Source organism: Myotis brandtii, unplaced genomic scaffold (assembly GCF_000412655.1).
Source record: "Myotis brandtii unplaced genomic scaffold, ASM41265v1 scaffold243, whole genome shotgun sequence".
NCBI classification, from domain to species: Eukaryota; Metazoa; Chordata; class Mammalia; order Chiroptera; family Vespertilionidae; genus Myotis; species Myotis brandtii.
In genome coordinates, this window is record NW_005359195.1 from 484,902 (window position 1) to 506,804 (window position 21,903).

Below are 21,903 nucleotides of genomic sequence, written 5' to 3' on the forward strand. Positions count from 1 at the left end.
ATCATCACACAGGAGTAGTTCATTAAGTACTTTAGTAGGCAAAGGCACAAAGATAACAGTTGATAATGGTTCTGCAATATTAGAGCAGAAATAATGCAGGTATGTTAGAGGAAGAGGCTCATGCCAGTCCTGATGAATCCCCATCCTAATCATGGTAGTCTGGGTCCAAAACCAACACACCAGGAAAATAGTTGTCAGAAATAGAAGCCAGGGCCCCAGTCAAAGTGAAAATTATATAATAATTAGTCTGGATGAAAAGGTTGAACAGAGCAGTAACCATTAAAACATGGAAGACTCAAGTCAAAGTATTAAGGTAAATTCAGAAGAATCCAAGACAGAGAAAGGAGATGATAAGGTGGAATAAAGGTTAAGCCTCCAGTGAGAAAGACAACAACAACCAAGTACTATAATGACAATAACAGAGTAGTTGCAGAAAGGAAACCAGTGTTTGAGGCTGAAATCCTTGATAAACAAGGTATAATTTTCTGTTCACCAAATCCTGGCTCAAAATTTAGCCCTTGGCTGCCTAAACCACCTTATTCCTTCCAACATCCTGAATATTTTGAAAGCAGAGCAAGATGGTTACCATAGCTGTGGTCCTGGACAGTCAGTGAATCTCATGAAAACACCAGAAATCAAGCCATGAGAACCAAGAGAGAATAAAGTAGCCACAATTGAGTTGGGAAGAGTGTGCCAACCACACTTGATGTCGCTTACAAGATTGCCAATGTTGGTTGAATGAAATGAGGGATAAGATAGTCAAAAAATCTGCCTTGATACCATATGATGCTCCATGAATAATACTTCACATTCCAATTGTATGTTAAAGTCTACAAAGTGCTTCCCAAACCACACAACCATGATCTCCTAAATCTTTCTCAGAATCTTGAGGACTACTCTGCAAAATGGTAAATTACTCAGTTTGCAACTAATGAAAACAAGTCTGTGAGAAGTGTGGTGACTTCTCAAAATAGCAAAGCTGGTGTGGTGCAGAGATTCTGAGCCCCGTCCTTCTGACAGACCATCTCATTCTCCAGTCTGTCTCCAGTTTTTCTGCTCTTTCAGCCCAGCTGCTGGTTCTCAAATTTGGTTGCATCTTGAAATCATCTGGAAAGTTTTTAGGAATACCGATGTCTGGTTCCTACTCTTAGAAATTTGGATATAATTGTTATGACATGCAGCCTGGACTTTGGGATTTCTGAAAGCTCTGAGATTATTTGCAGGCAGAATCACATACCCAAGAAAATGCCTAACACAACCAAGGTAAACTACAGGGAGTAAAAGCAGGTTCATAGAGTCTGCTGCTCAGATTAAGAGTCAGCCAGGGTGGAAGAGCTTATACAGGAAGAGGAGATGAATCAGGAGTAGAAACAAGGAGGTGGTCATGGGTCATGGTCCTGCCTGAGAAAGAACCTTCATGTAAAACCGCATGTACTCTCAAAACTAGTCAGGTTAGGTGAACCGAAGCGGGGTGTGGATAGGAGTGGATGGCAAGGATAGAAGCAGAGAACCATAGCCAAAGCCATGGTGAGAGTCAGCCTAAGTCAAAACTGGGGTTGCTGGGCACTCATCCTTGGCGTGAGGAGTCTTCCCAGGCAGAGAGCCTCTGCCCTCCACCTCTCCCCAGCTCTTCTCCCTTTTCAGGTGACTTGGCACCAGGGAAGCCAGATATTTGAATAGACTGTCAGGAAGGCACTTCCTGTGTCCTAGATTGAAACTCAAAATATATTTTTCCCACTATAGAACAATAATCATAAAAATGGTGCCAGTAAAAGGAGAGTTTATGTGGCACTAGTGGAGTAATATTTCAGAAACAAAGGAATCGGGAACTGAAGACCAACAGCCACATTCAACATAATCTCTATGGAGAAGGCATTGCAAGTTTCCAACCACTTCCACAAAACTTTAGGTTCCACTGCAGCAGGGTCTGTCTTTTCAGCATTGTCTCAGAGGCTTGGCACAGAGCACACTTCTGTTGAACTGCCCCAGCATGGACCCACTTATGAGTTGAAAAATGCCTTTACCAGACTAGGAATGCCTAGAATATTTTCATGCATCCTTTTTTTCTCTCTCTTATTTTGAAATGAGTAAATTGAAGAGTGAATGTTCTATTTACCAAATATAAACCCTAGTACTGGAAAGCAAGTCTAAAGACTTCTAGCTTCCTGGCATTCTAATTTGTGGGTGGGAAGTGGTTTTCATCTACTTCCAGTTGAGGGCACCCACAGACAATAACCTAAGAACCTCCCTTCTATTTAGAGTATTGGTCCTTATACTGGTTTTGTCTAGGACACATTGCCCTTCTCCCAATTTCTCTAGCTCCCTTTTCTTCACCTGCATTATCAAGATGCAGCCGTTTTTATCTGCTCACAAAAGTGAACTCCTAACTGCTGGTTTGTGATCAAGAAGCAACAAAGCTGTCATCTCCCTAAATATATTTGTATATTTTGCTTGGGGTTGTCACTATAAATAAGAGAAAGTATTGCTGATGGGGTTTTTCATGTGTGTGCTCTCTTTCCCTCTTCCTCCTCATTCATTTCATCAGCCCTAGTCCCCTAGACCTGTGTTGCCAACTTGAAACAAATGGGAGAAAGCAACCAATTCAATTAAAATGCAATATAAATAGAGAGACGAAGCAATTTTTAACTCGGTGTTCTGAGAAACTGTCCACATTCTGGTGGCTAGTAAAGGGGAGGGAACAAATAAAGAAGTTATTTGGCTGTCATTTCATTTGAATTATTGTAGGGACCTAAGTGGCTAAGGGGAATAGTCCCATTGAGTCCTTTCTCTCTGACAGTTTAGTTTTTGTCTCTGTCACTCATTTGGGAGAACACAGCAATGGACAGCATCTCTGGCTGAGTCTTAGGGAAATTATTCTGGGAACTGGGCCAGTGAGGATGGTTGTGAGAATGATGAATATGGAGACTTAAATCCCTGATGTCTTCTAGAAATGGAAGGACAGGGAAAGATGGAAATGCCTCTGCCAGGAATTCTCACGCACATGCCAATCTCTACAGCAGGCAATGTCACCAAACATCAAGGTGACCTTAGAACCCGAGAATGTGGAAGGAAGAGGTAGTCATGCATTTAGCAGGCTACTCAGAAGCTTGTGGAGCGAGGTGGTCAATATGTCACACACGTGTTGCAAGCACCCTTGTCAGGTCCATGGCAGATATTATAAATGAATTACAACCTTCTCTTCCTCCCAACCCAAATTCTATTTCAATACGGAATGCCAGAGACATTATCCATCAAATGGTGTCAGCATACCAGAAGAAATCTATTTGCTGTATGTGACCTGGAGTGTCTGTGAACACCTGCCTGTGAATTCAGGTCAAAGGAAGTGTGATCTAGGCTTGATTTAAGCGAACAGGCACCTGCCCTCTGACTCTGAGCCGCTGCTCCCACTCTAGGTGCAGCCACACCTTTTTTCATGATTGACTTATCATGGGCACTTACATTTCTCTCACCATCATATCCATTTAACTTTCTACTCTGCTTTTTTACTTCCTGTCTCCATAATATTCAGGCAAGATTGGGGGGCTGCTTTGATAAGGATGTAAATGGAATGAAGTTAAAGGTGATGGTGAGAGGGATAGCACAGGTTTTCTCGTTATCTCTGTCTATAGGTGGACAGTGTCTCTTTAGAAGTTCAGTTTTGTTCATTGAGATTTGCAGCAACATCTCCAGAGGCCTCAGCTGACATATGGCACAGCTACTCAGTGCCATGGGTGTCCCTCTCTTAGTTTTTGGTTATCTGGGAAATCACAGGACTAATGATGACATCTATAAAATTTTCCACAAATGAACGTGTTTTTGTTGTTGTTGTTGTTAATCCTCACTCAAGGATATTTTTCCATTGATTTTTGAAGAGAGTGGAAAGGAGGGGAAGAAACAGAGAAACATTGATGTGAGAGAGACACATACACATAATGATTGATTGCCTCCCGCATGTACCCCAACCAGGCCGGTGACCAAGCCCGCAACTGGTATGTGCCCTTGACTGGAATCGAACCCAGGACCCTTCAGTCCACAGGCCAAAGCTCTATCCACTGAGCCAAACCAGCTAGGGCCACAAATAAACTTCTAATACACAACAGAAATGAAAATTGAATTTCACCATTTTAAGATGACGTCTCCACACCCAACTTTATATAAATTGTAGCCATAACATTTACATGCATATTATTATTGAGCCTTTTGGTACATTCTACCTCCTTCAATTCAAACAACCTCACTAAACTTTCATAACAATCTCTGAAAACTGATTTTTACAGGTTATCAAATCATACTTGTCTATAGTAATGGAAATAAATTTCAGCATTTATAATTAAAAATAATTTTGAATCTTGATAGAAACTTTGTCTGAGTCAAAATTCTCTTCAAAGGAGTGTTGTGTTTACTGAAATGTTAGTTTATTATCCATAAACATAAGCTTACAGTTTGAGGGACAGAGGGGCCCAGGAGCTCACTTGAGTGCTTGGGTGGTATTTTCTGTGATTTTCAATCTTTAGAGGTTTCTTTCCCCAAAATATGATTCTTAAAACAAATACTATTGAGAGTAAGAGAAATAGAAAAAAATAGTTCAACTTCAGATCAGGCAACCACCTCCGTGTGAAGGGGGTTAGGAGCTATTTTCAGCTGTTAGGAATTTTAAAATTCTTGCCTACATCAAACCTGCCCCTTAAATTTCCAACATGAAATATATCCCACTGAGCTAAGCCCACTCTCTCCTCTGGGAGCAGTCACTCAATAACCGGTCATAGTTTTATTAGCTTTTGATGAAAAGCAGGGTTGGAGGAAATGGGTCATCTCTCAGGTACGTATTGATAAGGAGAATCATTAGACCCCCAGTTGCATTTTCTCCTTTAGCTGTGGTGGCTTTATAGACACTTTAGGGATATCTGGAAGTCATGAAAGCCACATTTTTCTGTGATCAACCTTATGTTGCCAGAGCATCCTCACAAACTAGATTTCTAATATAGCTATGCCCATTGTGGAAGCTCAGCTCCTTACCGCCTCACTCCCCAAATGTCCTCCATCCTCTGCCAAGCGCTAAGCTAGACCCTACACCTGGTCTCCTCCAGTTTCCAGGGTTGTTTTGGAGATGACCTTTATGCCAAATCTTTTTTCCTCATGACCTTGAACAAGCAGGATGTTTTGTCCTATTTCAGGGCTCATACTCCCTGCTGGGATGCTCACTACACTCCCATTTCTTAGAAAATTGACATCTTCCCACCTTTCTCAGAGCAGTGGTGACTGATGCAAGTTGATAACAATGACATTAAGCCCATCTTGCTTTTAGTAACCTGAAGGAAAGCATGAATAATAATGGCTTTCCGTGGGTTACAAGGAGAGAACAAAAGGATTCTTGTGAACTTAACTGACCCACAAACATAAATGAAAAACACTGATAGTTTCAGGAAAAAAAAAAACTGGTGGGAGAACTGCAGGATCTAGAAGAGCGTGTGCTGAGGTTCTGGAGTATGCAGGTGGGTCTTAAGGAGTCTGGTACAGCCTTAATGGTCATTTGACCACATGGAGTACTGGGCTGCTGATACCTAGGAATATTTCGTTTGCCACAGCTGCATGATTTCCATAGATGTAGAATCCATTGTTCTTGGAAAATATGAGATAGCCCATGAGCTCCTGAAATCACTTTAACTTCTATTATTGTCCACAAGATAATCATGTTGACAAAAAGTCTTTTAGGTTTGCTTTAATAAACCAGTCAATTCAATAGTCTCTGAAGACCTCGGTAAGTATAAATCTTGTTAATGTTTGGCTTAATAGAACATAGCTGGATTCCCTTAGCTGCTTTGGCATTCAAGCTGTTGTTTGTTATTTTACAGAAATACATGAAGAAAATCTGTTCTCAGTCAGGTCTGTAGTTGGAAAAGTAAGGGGAATTTGAATTGCCTTTGCAGATAATCATAAATATTCTTTTTTCATAGTACACCAAATCTCAACAAGTAGTAGTTGCTTAAAGGTTAGTTGGTGTTAATTGGAAACCATATCCATGAACATTTTTTATTGTTACATTATAATCCATTAGCTTATTTTATACTTCGAATGTATTTTTTTTATCACGTGTGAGTCTGTAACATCATGCATTGATGACTTGGAAAATATCAGTTTACTGACCTATGAGGGTCTTACAAATAGTGACATATTTCATTGTAAAATATTTTTAAAAAATCACATTTCTTAATAGCAGCACCAATCTCATTTAAGGATTAGAAAGCCGGCAAATTCATGGTGATGGATACAAGTTTTCTAAAATTCAAATTTCCACTTGAAAGTTTGAATTTTCTGACTGGCAACAAATACTGTCAGTCATTTTCCTCAAAGTGACAGACATTCATTTTTTACAATATTTCTAAAACACCCAAATCTGAATATCCATCATTTATCTCTCTTTTGACCTTTAAGTAAAAATGTCATTCATGAAAGAAATGAATAGTCTAGGTTGCAACTTAATTGCACGAGTGCTTTCTTCAAGACAACCACTGCCCTCCAGTGTGCAGCAGAAATGTAGTTCCTCATGCACCCTTCCCATCCTTTTTAGGATGGGTCATTTTATGTCTACTTGGAGGGTGTTTTTGGATAACTCCACTCTCCATCTCCCCTGAAAAATAAGAAGAAAGCCATTTCTACAAACTGACAACCAAAAGAATAAAGTTAAAATCATTCCATAAGGCACCCTCTCCCCCCCACCCCTCCCAACCCTTAGAGCTAGCTGAGGGGGTGTGAGGGACTCTCCAGGTTGGGCCTCTGCTGGTGCCGCAGAAGGAGAAGGCACCAGTGTCTCTTACCCTCCTCACTTTGCTTCAACTCAATAGGGCCTCTTTAAATGTCTTCAATTCCAAACTCATTTCATGCATAACTGATAGTTCATAAGAAACTATCACATTCTAAATATGAATAAAAGCTTTTGCTGAAGCTGAGGTCCTTTATGGTTGTTGTGGATTCACATCAGGGGGAGGAACCCTTTAAGGAGAAGAATATGATATGTTCATTTGCATAAAAACAATAAAACTCTTCCAGCAGCAATTTCCCCATATATAAAAAGTGAGATCATAGCACCTCGGTGACACCGACATCTGTTACTTAAACAGATGCCACTTTCTAAACTCATTCGAGCAAACCCTTCGCTCCAGCCAGAGACCTCTTAACCAAAATTCAATGTGTAGCTAGAGCTTAAAGGGGGGACTTGGAATAACGATTGACTTTACTTCCCAGCGTTATTATAAATTTGCTTGACTTTTGTGTATTTGTAGTTTAGCAAACTCTTCAGCATCTTTCTCAGTAATTTCCTGCTTCTGATTTAATCCCCACAATCTCCAAAATCTAATGCTTCCTTCTAAGATTCACTGCTGATTAGCGTTAGCATGGCTTTTATTGGTTGGTTTGTTTCTGGAAATGCACACTAATGACTTCGCAGGGCAGGGTTCTAGCACTATCTAAAAGAGAAATAAAACCTGCTTCCTTTATTTTTTTAAGTCGAACAAAGCATCCTGGACTGGGACTGATGTTTCCCGTTAAGCAATACTTCCCCAGCCTGAGACTGATAAGTGCCTTCAGAAGTTAGGCTTATGCTTCTAAATCAGCAGTTCATGAAAGGCACTACAAAAAACTATTATTCCACTATAATGGATGGCAGCCCCATTGTATGTTACACCTTGAAGTAAGCAGTAGGATTTTCAATCACTTGATAACCTTGAAACTGCTAAGGTATCAAATTGCTATCATGAATATTGTGCAGGAGCAGAAATAACTCAGGAAGCTGCCTTTGTGAATAATAATCAGAAAACTACAACATTTTTACCAAGAAAATGGATTGAGGCAGTGGCGTATTGACAAGCCCTCCAACAGGAAACTAAGGTAGACATTACAAGTACATTTGCATTAGACAATGCACCAATCCATCATAAATTCCAACAGCATTGGGCTTGTAAGATCTAATCAGTTAAAAAAATTATTAGCAGAGAATGATGTTGCTTGTTAAAATTTCAAGGATGAGGGCAAGGAGAGCCCACGTTATTTTATAGCTGAAAATAAGAAAAATATTGGTTTAATATTTGAACTTCTCAATGCACTCTCAAATCAAACTGATTTCAGCAGAGGATAGGCAAGAAGGTGTTTAGAAAATGAGGATTTGCTTAATAGGCATTTTAATCAATTGCAACATGAAGACACAGTAAAAATATAGACAGAAACTGTTTACTACATATCTCTTTTTCTTAAAATGCATCTGCTTAATTTTTACCAAATCCTGGCTTTGTTCATGAGCAGAGCACCCGTATTGGTCTGTGGCATTTCCAGACTACAGTCTACTAAGAAGAACCCTCGACAGTCATGTGAAAACTCAATGTCTGGAGTGATTCATCATTGTGTCAGATTGGCCGGCACTTTGTCACAGTGACTGACAATGGGAGAAACTTGGAAATAATACAAAGATTCTCTGTTCACTGATAGTGTCTGCATTGTGATTAGAGAAGAAAGCTTTGAGACTGTGAGGAGAATCTTAATGTCCCCCCCCCCAAATTAATGTTGATGTTTTTACCCTTTGTAGGTCAAACACTACCTAACGTTTTCCACTGTGTCTTACTCAAAAGCTGCCATTTTCATTTAAAATAGTTCTTAGAGCCTGATTATTGAAATCGCCACACACCTAATATCTTATTGGTTAGGACAAACAATTTTTCAATAAAACCAACTACACCTGCTTTACTGTATTCACTTGAAAAAGCTAAATGCCATCCAACAAAAGATTGTCTGTGCTGACTGGCTACTGCTCAAGGTAGTACCAATATAACCTATATTTTCTCCCACTCACCCCTTTCTTCTAGTCTGGTATCATTTTGTTATTCAATTTGGCAAAATTCTAAAAGGGTAATGATATTAATTCCTGATAGCAGGTAAATTGTTACAGAATAAAGTAATGTAGAGCATGGCATTAGAGGACCTGAGAAGCAAAGGTAAATGTCTTGATGCAAATCCATTTTTCTGTAGGAAAAAAATGAAATAGCATCTTCTACTGATAGTGGGTCAATAATGTCACCTTATAATTAAAAAGACAAAAAAAGTTAAAATATTTCCTACCTAAAAAAGGTGATTACTAGAGGAATAAATTATCAGAAAGGACAATAATCAAAACTAGCATTTATTGACTTATGTGCCAAAAATTGTGTAAATAATCTCATTTACTCATTGGAAATTCTGAGAGATGAATTATCATGACCATTTTAGAGATTAGAAGATGGAAACTTGGAGAAGATTTTCTTTAAGACTATATAATTAGTAAATGGGGGAATTAAAATATAAGTTCAAGTATGCCAAATATTTTAAGTTTCAAGGGTATTAAACATCCCACCAGAGTAAATGAAAGGATTTAAGGTATAGTCCATGAAAGATAAAATCAAGGAATAAAACAAGAAATGTAGTCAAATATCTATAAGAGGGATGACCTTAAAATGCATACCTGGTCATATTACTTCTCTCCCTTTGTCCCTCATCTTCCCTAAAGGTTTATTGCTTTTAGGTCCTTACCATGACCAGCATAGCACAGTGTGATCTAGTGTCTGCCTGCCTCTAGGCCTCATCAATACAGTCCTGCTCTCCAATACAGCCACACTGGCTATTTGCTGGTCCTATATATCTGGCATGCTCCCTCCTGACTTAACCTCTTTCTAGTCACTGGAATTCTCTTGCTTATCCTTTTTACCTGGTTAAATCATTTCCATTCTCTATAACTCAGCTAAGTGACACCATGAGGAGGTTGGAACTTCCTTATCATATGAACCACACACCTCTCCTTTATTGCATCTGTCAGAAGTATAACTTACAGTTGTCAGAAGGATTATTTTATTTATGTCTGAATAACTCACTTGACTAGTAGTTCCAGTGCTTAACTCTCCCTGCCACAATGAAGATCGGTTCATCAACTCTTTGAGAGTGAACGAATGGATCAATAGTTTCTATCTGTATTTCTTGACAGTTCGTATTTAGAGTTTCATTTGATTTTTATTGCATCTCAACAATGAAATGAGATAGCTATGACTTTCCCATTTTACTGAAGAACAAATTGATGCTCAGAGAAGTTGAATACTTATCTAAATTTATATTAGTAGGGGCAGAGCCTGCTGAAACCTAAGCCCTCTGAATCTCAGTTCACTGTGGATTATACCAAAGTCTTATTGTGTCATCAGTGGAAATGTAAAGTTTTGCATCTATTCAGAACAACAACAACAACAAAAACCCACAGAAAATGGGGGGAATGTGTGAAAGACCATGGAGAAAGCAGGAGTTAGGGAATGAGCCCTGCAGACAGCAGCACTGCTGTCCCCTGCAGAGCTGCCGAAGCAGCTCAGGGTGCAGTGTAAGCTCACAAATTGCCCTGAAGACCCTGGAAGATGGATCCACAACTTGAGTTGGGATTGTTGTCTTTTAAATCAAGGAGTTGATTGTGAACTCTGAGGGAGTAGAGGTAAAGTGACCAAGATTCAAAAACATTGGAGGACACTCCTCTGGCCAAGCCTCCGTGGACAGGGCGGCAGCATGTTCCACAGCTTATGGCAGAAATGGCCTCCAGCTTTGGACCGGAGCAGCTCTCCTTGAGGAGAGTTTGGGATGGGAGCCTTTGGGTTGACTTCCTGGCCAGGCCTTCCTGTTTCCTTTGCCCTGGGAATTGGACCCTTTCCAGTCCTCCTAGATATTGATTATAATCTACTTAAATAGAATGGACCCCTCCACCACACAGGACCATGAACAAATTACCCATGTGATTTTGAATCACCATTACTTTTATTCTCCTGATACCTTGAGTTAAGAGGAGACCTGAGTCAGTTCTAGTCCCTGAATGCCTTTGGATAATGTCTAGTTGTCTTATCACCATACTCTCAGAAGCTAGGTCTAATTCCTACCTTTAGCCTGGTCTTTCACAAAAATTCACCTGGAAAAAACTTAGACTGTTCTTCAGTAGAGCATGAGTTTTAATGAAATCCATCTCAGACTTCTAAATTTCAGATTTTCCTTGGTGAATATATGAATTGCTCAATGCTACCGTTTAAACCAGCACTAGGGCTCTGTCCTCTTTAATCTGTGCTTACCATTGACCCTGAACTTCTGCACTCATTCCCAGCATCTCCCTCCAGACTTTAATGACTTCCTTGTTCCTTGTGTGGACATCTGCTCCCATATCCAATCATCACAGGCCCCTAGAGACTTTGTTACTGGTTGCCTCTTGCCCAATTGAGCCAATTTCTTAATTCCAAAGATCTACCACAGCCTTTCTAAATGTCACTGGAAATTTAAAAATTGAGTAGCAATGATCAGGAAATTATTGCCCTCAAAAACTAATATGGTGGGAATAATTACACAGGTGATTCCAGCCAGTGTGCAGTCCAGGTTAGGAGCTAATATTATATATTCTCAGAATTCAGTGGAAACTATATTGGAGAGAGAAGAGCAGGTGTGAGGGAGAGGGAGTGGGTTCATAAAGCAGAGGGAAAACGTGGGTGGGAAAGTGATAGCTTAACAGGGGAGGTGTCAGTGGAGGTGGGCAGGAGATTGAATAAAAGACAGCAGAGAAAGCCCTGGGAGCTGTGCTCCAGAGATGGGTAGGGAACATGCTCAGGAAGCAGACACATATCCAACCTAGACCCTTGGATGGAAACCATTGGTAGAGCAGCACTTACCGGACATGATGAGCTCACACTTAGTCAATCCATGCAACCAGAACACCAGCCAGTCCTAGGCTTGTAAAGCACAGTACCCCTGCCTGTCTCCTCATGGCACCATGAGTAGCAAGAATTTCTGTACTGCACAGTTCTAACAACCAACTAGATGACAAAATCAGATCACATAATGATTTTGATTTTGGGGGCAATCCTGTGATGTAGGCAGAAGAGTCACTATGTTACCTCTGTATTATTGATAAGGGTGATGAGACTCAGAAGTGACTTGCCCAGGGTCGCATAGCTCCTGAATTCAAGGCAGGACCATGATCCGAGCTTAGATAACTTCTCACTCTAAATCCATAGCTCTCTTCACTTTGCCACTCAGTCCAAAAGGATTGAGAATGCTCTCAAAATACAGAAGTCAGTTTTTGTGGCAATGCCCTGCTCTGTAGGCTCTGGGTGTGATGCTGACCTTCAGCACATTGGAAGGATGTTTATTTCCTCATCAGCTGGATCCGTGTTCTTCAGGGTTCTTCTTTGGATGCATTTGTAAATTTATAGGAAGAGGTTTTCGGTTGTCACAATGAAGAGGATGCCCTGCTGGCATTTAGTGGGTGGGAGCTAAGGATATAAAAAAAGTCTGAGTGCACACTATATTCTCATGCAGCAAAGAATTCCAGCATCACACGTAATGTTGCGTACTTGGTGGACATCACGTAGTAAAGCCTATGTGTAATGACCTGAATCAAGAATATAAGTCCATTTTGCATATAAGCACAAAGTAATATACATTGTTTTAATAGGGACTGAATTTTCAGAAATGTGACTTCTAAATAAATCCAGGAAAAAACTGTATATGGTTGTGTCAGAACTTTATAAGGAGTTGCTTGCCATTTTAGAACATCACAAAGCACGTGATTTTATCTAGACTTTACTTGCTAACTTTATAATCTTGCCCCAGAGTAGGGATAGCGATAGGTGGCAGAAATTGACTATTACATTTATTTAATTTGATAATTTTGGATGCTTGACAACCTGAAGCTATAATTATATATTGAACTTCATTCTAGGAAAATCAATTGATTTAATAACATCACGCTTCACTAATAAATATCCCAAATTTTGGCTAAAATGATGGGTGAGCCAACTCTCTTCACTCGATCATCCAGAAACTCAGGTGATAAGTTTGAATTTTAAATAAAAATGCCTTTCTTGGAAAACCTTCCACAAAATTTTTCTATCTTTTCTCAGAGAAAATATGGGAAATTGAGTCTGGATAAAACATTCTGTTTCAGATTCACTTCAGCCTCATGTCGTAGCTTGTATATTATTTAGAGATAATTTAAGATTTCTATATATGGTAACAGATACTGAAACTTTCATTCCACCTACTGCACTTTCTCCCTGTGCTTTCCAACTCCAGTCTTCGTTTTGGAATGAAACTATTGAGCTGCAATATGAAGTTAAACACACTCGACAGGGAAAGGTGTGTGAGTCAGCAGTTTGTAGCTGCCACGAAAGGCATGAGAGAGCTTTCAAATTCATGTTATTGATGTGAATTATTTTGAAGACGGTATGGTTGGCTGTTTCCGCAAACTTTGGCAGGGATCAGCAATTTACTGACGGAGAGAAGCAGCTAACAAACCACATTACATTCTCCAAACAGGAGCAAAATGATTATTTGGTAATCCAAAGTGAAAGAGATAAAGCTAAAGGTTATCATTTCAGTGTGACCCATAGAGGTCACCTGAGCTCAGCTCACTGTCTCCAGGGGTCAGATCCTAGGTTCACAGTGAAGGACAAGTCTGCCCTAAATCACATCTGGGCTGCAATTTCTTAAAGCCTTCCGTTCTTTAGCGATAGCTGCTTTAATAGCATTTCTAAATGTTATGTTCACAGTAATTGTGCGGAGACCGAAGCACCATTCTGGAAAATCTGATCCAGGTCCATAACATCACAACATTAAAAAACAAGATTTTAAAAAAACAAAACAAAAACACAATTCCCAGGCCCAGGCCCGGCACTTCTGATATAGTAGCACTGGTGTGAGGCCTAGGAATCTGTAAGTCAAAGTACTTCCTGGTAATTTCTGATGTGCCAGCAGGTATGTTACTGACTGCTTTTGACTACTTGTCTATGAGGTTTTAGAATAAATAATAACAATGTACAATTTCTGTGGGTTCACTTGAATAATTTATAGTAAGTTTCATTCTAAGACATTTTACATATTTTATCTGAATATAAAACATGTAATGATGAGAATGATAAAAAATAAAAGAATCCTACTTACTGTGGACAAAGACAGAAAGAAAAGGTAGGAAGGATGTTAACGAGCTATCCCTTTCCTGGCCCAGAGTGGAATAATGACGCACGCACCCCTAGGAACACTTTCTCCAGCATCGGATGCCGCTGGTGGCATGGTGTTAATGGCTGCTCCTGGGTTGTGGCACAGCTTGTTGGAGGCACAATATTTCAGTCATAGGGAATCTGGTGAAGAATGACTTGGGCAGACCATCTAAGCAGTGGTTCTCAACCTGTGGGTCGCGACCCCGGAAAATACATCCTGCTATCAGATATTTACATTACGATTCATAATAGTAGCAAAATTACAGTTATGAAGTAGCAACGAAAATAATTTTATGGTTGGGGGTCACCACAACATGAGGAACTGTATTAAAGGGTCGTGGCATTAGGAAGGTTGAGAACCACTGAAAGGAGATGAATACAGCTATCCTCAGACAGTTCCCAGACTCACACAGCTTCAGACTGTCAAACCAGGCAGAACCCAGAACCACTCTTTCAGTGGTTCCTCCTTTCTTCTTATTAAAAAAAAAAATTATTGATTTTAGAAAGGGGGGAAGGGGTGATGAGAGAGAGAGGGGAGAGAGAGAGAGAGAGAGAGGTTGAGAGAGATACATCGACCAGGGATTGAACCCCCAAACCGATGAGAGAGAGAGAGAGGTGAGAGAGATACATCGACCAGGGATTGAACCCCCAAACTTGGTATATGCCCTGACAGGGAATCGAACATGTGCACAGTACAACACTCCAACCAACTGAGCAACACCAGCCAGGGCCCTCCTTTCTTCTTAAAAAAACAAAACAAAACAGAGGCTTATAGTTTGAGTTTGGGTTATAACATTACATTATCCCAAGAGAAGCAAGGTTAATAACTTAGCACTTGTGACTGTGTTCTGATGCCTAGCACAAAATTATCTGTTGACAGTACATATTGAGCCAATGCATGTTCTCACGATTCTGGCTTGGCCTCTATTTTTTCCAAAGGGAAAAAACTTTCTGCAGCAGTAAATTCTAGAACCCATGGTGAGACCTGCTTTACCCATTTTATTCCAGCACCCTAGTTTTGAGTATCAAAAACAATTCAATTAGTGTACATCCTCTATAATCAGAGAATTATAAAATAACTAGAGGCCCGGTGCATGAAATTTTGTGCATGAGTGGGGGTCCTTAGATCTGGCTGATCAGGTTCTCCACCTCCCTGCCTCCCTGCTTCTCCCTCCTCCTTTCCTTGTCACCCATGTCCTCTGCCACGCACCCCTGGTTCCCCATCTCAGCCTGGGGCCCAGCCCCGATCGGGGCAATCAGGACCTGCCAGCTGGGAGGAGGGCCTGGGAGGTTGGCCGGGCAGGCCCCAGTTAGGCAATCAGAGCCTGCCAGGCAGGGGGAGGGGTCACCCGCCACTGTGGCGGGGAGGCAGAGGGCCGATTGGGGCCTACCAGCCTGGGGGGAGGGATGAGGGAGGGACCCGGGAGGTTAGCCACCAGCTCCAAGGAGGGAGCTGGCTCTCAGTCCCCACTGGGAAAGGGGCTGCATCTGCCGCTATCCACCCCTGGTTCCCCATCCCAGCCCAGGGACCGGGAGGTTGGCCGGCAGTCCCGTCAGCGATTGGAGCCTGCAGGCTGGGGGCAGCTCCTGTGTTGAGCATCTGCCCCCTGGTGGTCAGTGTGCATCATAGCGACTGGTCATTCTGGTCGTTCCATCATAATGGTCGCTTAGGCTTTTATATATATAGATATAAGAAGAGATCTTAGATATGATCTGGTCCTCCTCCAAACTGGAGTTATCCCTGACCTCTCTCTTCCTATTATACATCCCAAATCCGCCATCATCAATCTCACTTGGATTACCAAAATCCCTTCCTAATTAGTTTTCTTACCTCCATCCTTGCCCACTGTAGACTTGCTCATCACAACAGTTACTTTAATATGGAAATCACATCATACCTTGCCTCTGGGCAAAAAGCTGGCCCTTTTAATGATTTGCAATATTTCACATGATTTGTTTCCAGGTCATTCTCTAGTCTCATCTCCCATCATTTTTATTTTTTCATTCTGCTGCAGACACACTGGCTTCCTCGCTACTCACTGAACATTTCAAGTATGTTTCCCCAAGTCTAATGTGCTGGTGTTTCTTCTTCCTAGAATTCTCTTTGCACATATAACCTCATGGCCAATTTCTTCAACTCCTTTCAGTTTCTGAGGCTTACACTGATCAGCCAAGAGAAAATTTCAACTCAACCTCCTCCCTGCACTATATTGTAAACTCCATATCCACATTTCTTACTGTTGAAGGTTTTCTGTTGGATAGCTCTCTGTAATCTCATACTTATCATCAGAAGTGGAATTCTTTATCACTCCCTAAAATTGCTACTTTACTTAATTGCATCCCTTATATATGGAAATTTGAAAACTAACATGTATTAGGCATGCTGTATGTGAGAAGCCTTATCCAATATAATAAAGAGGTAATATGCTAATTTGGTCCTAACGGTGTCTGAGTCACGACCAGGCAGAATCTGGTGGGTGGGGAGGGGAGCAGAAACTTCCGCCCCCAGCACAGGCGCTCCCAGGGATGCCCAGCACTAACATCAAGCTGCCTCTGAGGCTGAGGCTGCTCCCGACTGGTGGGTGGGGATGGGGCGATTGGCCAAGCCCTAGTCTGGCTTTGGCGGGGTGGCGGGAGTCCGAGGACACCCCAGCCTCAGCAGGTCCCAGGCCAGATGGTTTCTCAGCGGCATCTCCATGCACAGCTCCCAGGGGCGGCTGCAAGGGGCATGGGGCCTCGCCGCAGGCTGCTGCTCGGCGGGAGCCCAGCAGCCTGGAGCTGGAGTGGGCATGCACAGACTGCCAAGCTTGCTAGCGCCGCATACCCTTCTCCGCCAGGCCCAGTGCCTGCCTCCGTGGCCCGGCCACAGACCCTGCCCCATGCTTCAGGCAGGGAGAGGAGGCTTGCAGCCACCAGCGCCCTAGGCCATTCTGCCTGCACCGCAGCCTGCCTGGCTGGCAGGGACCAGAGCGTTGCAGGTGAGCTGCTCCTGCCCCTGGGGGTGGAACAGGGAGGAGGGCACTGGGTACAGGGAGGGGAACCTCAGCTGGGGTCCTCCTGGCACCGGGAAGGGGCCCGGCCTGGGCCCAGTGGGGAGCTTAGGAAGTCTGGCTGAGCAGGCACCAGTTCATACCAACTGTTACCTTGCCATCTTCCTCCAGCTCTCCAAGCTAGCCCCCCTGCCCCACCTGCCTGGGGGAATGGGCTCCAGGCACCCTCCCCGAGCACAGACTGTGGGCCTGCAGACTTGAGGAAGAGTGTCCGGTGGGGCCTGGGTGGGGGCCGGTGCAGAACTACCAGGGCAGAGCTGCTTCAGTGTCTTGGTGAACTTTGCAACCGACCCAAGGAGGAAACCGAGAGGGGAGAGGCCGGGAGCTGTGGATTCCCATGCACCAGTTCATACCAACTGTTACCTTGCCATCTTCCTCCAGCTCTCCAAGCTAGCCCCCCTGCCCCACCTGCCTGGGGGAATGGGCTCCAGGCGCCCTCCCCGAACACAGACTGTGGGCCTGCAGACTTGAGGAAGAGTGTTCGGTGGGGCCTGGGTGGGGGCCGGTGCAAAACTACCAGGACAGAGCTGCTTCAGTGTCTTGGTGAACTTTGCAACCGACCCAAGGAGGAAACCGAGAGGGGAGAGGCCGGGAGCTGTGGATTCCCAGCGCTTTAGTCACTTGAAAACAGCCTCGCTTAGAATGCGAGGCAGCTGTATGTTCAGCTGAGAAGTGAGGGGGCTGAACACCACCGTTGCTGGACTCCCATTGGTCCGAGGCCCGAGCATCCACCACGAGAAGGAAAAAATGGAGGGAGGGGCTGGAGGAAGGGAGGACAATCGAAGGAAACGTGTCTAGACTTTGCCCAGCCCTCTCCCTCTTTCTGCTGCCTACAAAAGCCCCAGGCCCAGCCACAGTTCTGTCTCCACCTTTTAGTACCCTGTTCTCCAACCACAGAGGAAAAAAATAAGGAAGTAGTCCATGCTGCCTCCAGAAAGTATCTATATACCTGATCTGTCGGTTGCCTCCTGCAGAGGGAGGCCAGACTGCGACTTAGGCCCGAGAGGCCGGGAGCTGTGGATTCCCAGCACTTTGGTCACTTGAAAACAGCCTCGCTTGGAATGCGAGGCAGCTGTATGTTCAGCTGAGAAATGAGGTGGCTGAGCACCACTGTTGCTGGACTCCCATTGGTTCAAGGCCTGAGCATCCACCACGAGAAGGAAAAAATGGAGGGAAGGGCCGGAGGAAGGGAGGACAATCGAAGGAAACGTGTCTAGACTTTGCCCAGCCCTCTCCCTCTTTCTGCTGCCTACAAAAGCCCCAGGCCCAGCCACAGTTCTGTCTCCACCTTTTAGTACCCTGTTCTCCAACCACAGAGGAAAAAAATAAGGAAGTAGTCCATGCTGCCTCCAGAAAGTATCTATATACCTGATCGGTCAGTTGCCTCCTGCAGAGGGAGACCAGACTGCGACTTAGGCCCATGAGGGCTCCTGGACTGTGAGGGGGGCGGGGGCAGGCCAGGCAGAGGGACCCCCACCCTGCCGTGCACGAATTTTGTGCACCGGGTATCTAGTATGAATTATATTATTCAATACTTTCTCTAGTATGAGGGCTCCTGGACTAGGGGGGAGGGGGGGAGACAGGCCAGGCAGAGGGACCCCCACCCTGCTGTGCACGAATTTTGTGCACCAGGCATCTAGTATGAATTATATTATTCAATACTTTCTCTAGTCCTGTGACCTCAGTGTAGGTATCCTAATTTAAAGCAAGAACATGAGGGATACATAGTGAATGGCAGAGCTGAAATCCAAAATCAGGTTCCAATGATAGCATATACAAACACCGTCCTTCATCTATACCGGGGTCAACATATATGAGCCACAGGGCAATTCTAGCTCACTACTTGATTTGCATTTAAAATTTTGTTGTAATACAGCTATACCCATTTGTTTATGTATTTTCTACAGGTACTTTCATGCCATAACAGCAGAGTAGGAGTTGCCAACAGAGACTGTATGACCTACAAAGACTAAAATATTTGCTATCTGGCCCTTTATAGAAAAAGTTTGCCAACTCCTGACCTATATTGTGCTGACTTCTACATAAAGTAAAGATTAATTAGTCTAGAAACTCCCTTATATATAATGTACAAGGAAAACTATATACATAGAAGACACTGTTAAGAAGAAAAGAACATTTTAAGAATAATGTTTAATTTGTTAAAGTTGTAAATCTTTACAATGCTGGTCCTAACTATAGATACAATTGAAGTTCTTCAAACATTTTAAATCACATTTATAAATTTCATACTTTAAAAATTATGTCTGTGACATCCATTATATATCAATTGCATCTGTGGCTCACCATGACTTCCCAGGTATCTGCATTCATCCAGCATACTTTTAGCCCCTGTGTGCCCCCACATTTTGAACATTGACTGCTCTACAAAGGGCAGAGGGAATTATTTTCTTTCACTTTTTCCTTATCAGTTAGTTCCCATTTCACAACCTTCTTCATTCAACTTCTGTATCCATTTATTATGACAGCTTCTTCAACTATGAGATTTCTATAGTGCTATGTAGCAGGTTTATAAAAACCTTTTTCTGAAAAGAGATTATGATGTGAAAATTGAATGAGAGGATCCAGACACCTGTATTGGGGAGATTTTATGAGAGTGACAAGGTATTGTCTAACCCTGGCATTGTCAGGACATCTTGTACACCCTGGAAATCTTCAACACCTGCGTCATAAATTAGATGTGAGAATGAAGAATGGAATATCTATATATATAAAAGCCTTATATGCAAATTGCCCCCGTGGGAGTTCGACCGGGAGACCGATTGCTCACTATGATGTGCGCTGACCACCAGGGGGTGGCATGGAACAAAGGAAGGCCCCAGCCAGGAGCAGGCAGACGGGGAAGGAAGGCCCTGACTGGAAGCCGGAAGGAAGGCCCTGGCCAGCAGCCAGAAGGCCGCGATTGGCCCTGATAGCCAGCCAGGCCTAGGGACCCTACCCCTGCATGAATTTCATGCACTGAGCCTCTAGTATAAACTATGAAAGCACCCAGCACAGTGCATATTTTTGGATTGCTTTGGTTTATTTGCTTTTTTCTTAATTAATAGATTTTTATTTAAATAAAATAATCATGTGGAAAAATGCATAAATCATAAAGGCACAGTTGAGCTAGCACAAAGTGAATGCATATGTGTTACCACTACCCAACTGAAGAAATATAACCAGCACCTCAGAAGCTCTCATGCTCCCTTTAACAACTACCCACCAGATTACTTTGGTCTGTTTTCAAGTGTCATATCCATACAATCATGTAATATGTATTCTTTTGTGTTTTGATTTTTTTATTCCATATTGTATTTCTGAGATATGTGCATGTTATTGCATGTAATAACATCCCATTTTATGATGATACCATGATTAATCTGTTCTTCTCTTGAATGACATATAAGTTGTGTTCAGCATGGGAATGGTATGAATTATGTTGCTCTAAATTTTTTTGTACATGATTTCTGGTACTCATAAGTATTTTTGTTGGGTCTATAACATGGAGTATTTATAGCTGAGTCATAGTGTGTATGATTAACTTTAGTTGGTACTGCCAATTCCTTTTCAAAGACAGTTATACCAAATTTATCCTCACATCAGTCATTTATGAAAATTCTAGGTGCCCATTATCTTGGCTAATATTTGGTATCTCATTGTAACTTTAATTTTCCTGTCCCTAATCACTAAAGAAATTGAGCTCTTTTTAATTCCAATGCTGCTTTGGCAAAATGACCTTCTGATGTGATAGATCTAACTTGCCCTAGAACCACTCTTCATGGTAGGAAACTGGCTAGTTGATGGTCTTAAATTTTTTCTTAGAGAATATAGATTACAAATCTAAAAATTAGCTAGTGTATTATGTGGACACTTTCTTCATATAATAGCCCAATTAAAAATCAACACCTTTTCTAAATACAGCTTTTAAAATATTTCTTTCATCTTATACCCTGATATGTAGTTGGTGAATGGGTAGGGCAAATTTACAGATATGTATGGATATCTCATGATTATCAACAAGTAAAATGGGTTCCAACTGTAATATTTAGATGCCTTTTCTATCAAAAGCTACCTAGAAAGACATGTGCAATGATAATATATCCTTATGTTTCAGGCCATTAAAAACCACCTCCACCACCACCCACCCTCATCACAAAGAAAGGCAGAAACAAGTTCAACTACATGGAGGTGACAAGCACATACAAAGGGGAGCATATAAGAAGAGATGGCTTTAGATTTCTGGCTTCATGTTCACGTTTGATATTTTTTAATTCTAATTTTTGTACTGATTTTGATCTCCTTTAATATTCTGATTAGGTAGATCAAATACAAGTTTAGAATGAATTTTTGAGATATATGATATTACTTCAAGTCACAACACCATTTGAAGTCCCAGGCAACATGTTTGATTCTTTAAGGCTTTGTGTGCTCTGAGAGAATCTTTGTTTTCATCACTTCACTAGCATTGCCAAGGAATTCCTGGTGAACAAACTGGAAATTGAGAACTAGAAACAATGTTGAGAGCATTGCTGTATCAGGGACATTGAATTTTGTCTACTTACTGCTTTTTACAGTTGAGAAAGCTCAGTGTCTATTCTTGTCAGTGTTCTTGGCAGAATTTGTGATGGTTTAGATTATTAATTCCCTTGCCATTCCTGTGGGAAGAGTAAACTTCCTTGCCTTGTTGATATTAAACTTGGGAAGTTAGTAGATATAAGACAAGCAGAGACTTTAAATATGTTTATATGGTTTGACTTGGCTTAGCTTCTGAACTCCTGGAATTTATCCAAGGAAACTGGCTAGGTGATCACTGTACCAAAGAGTGT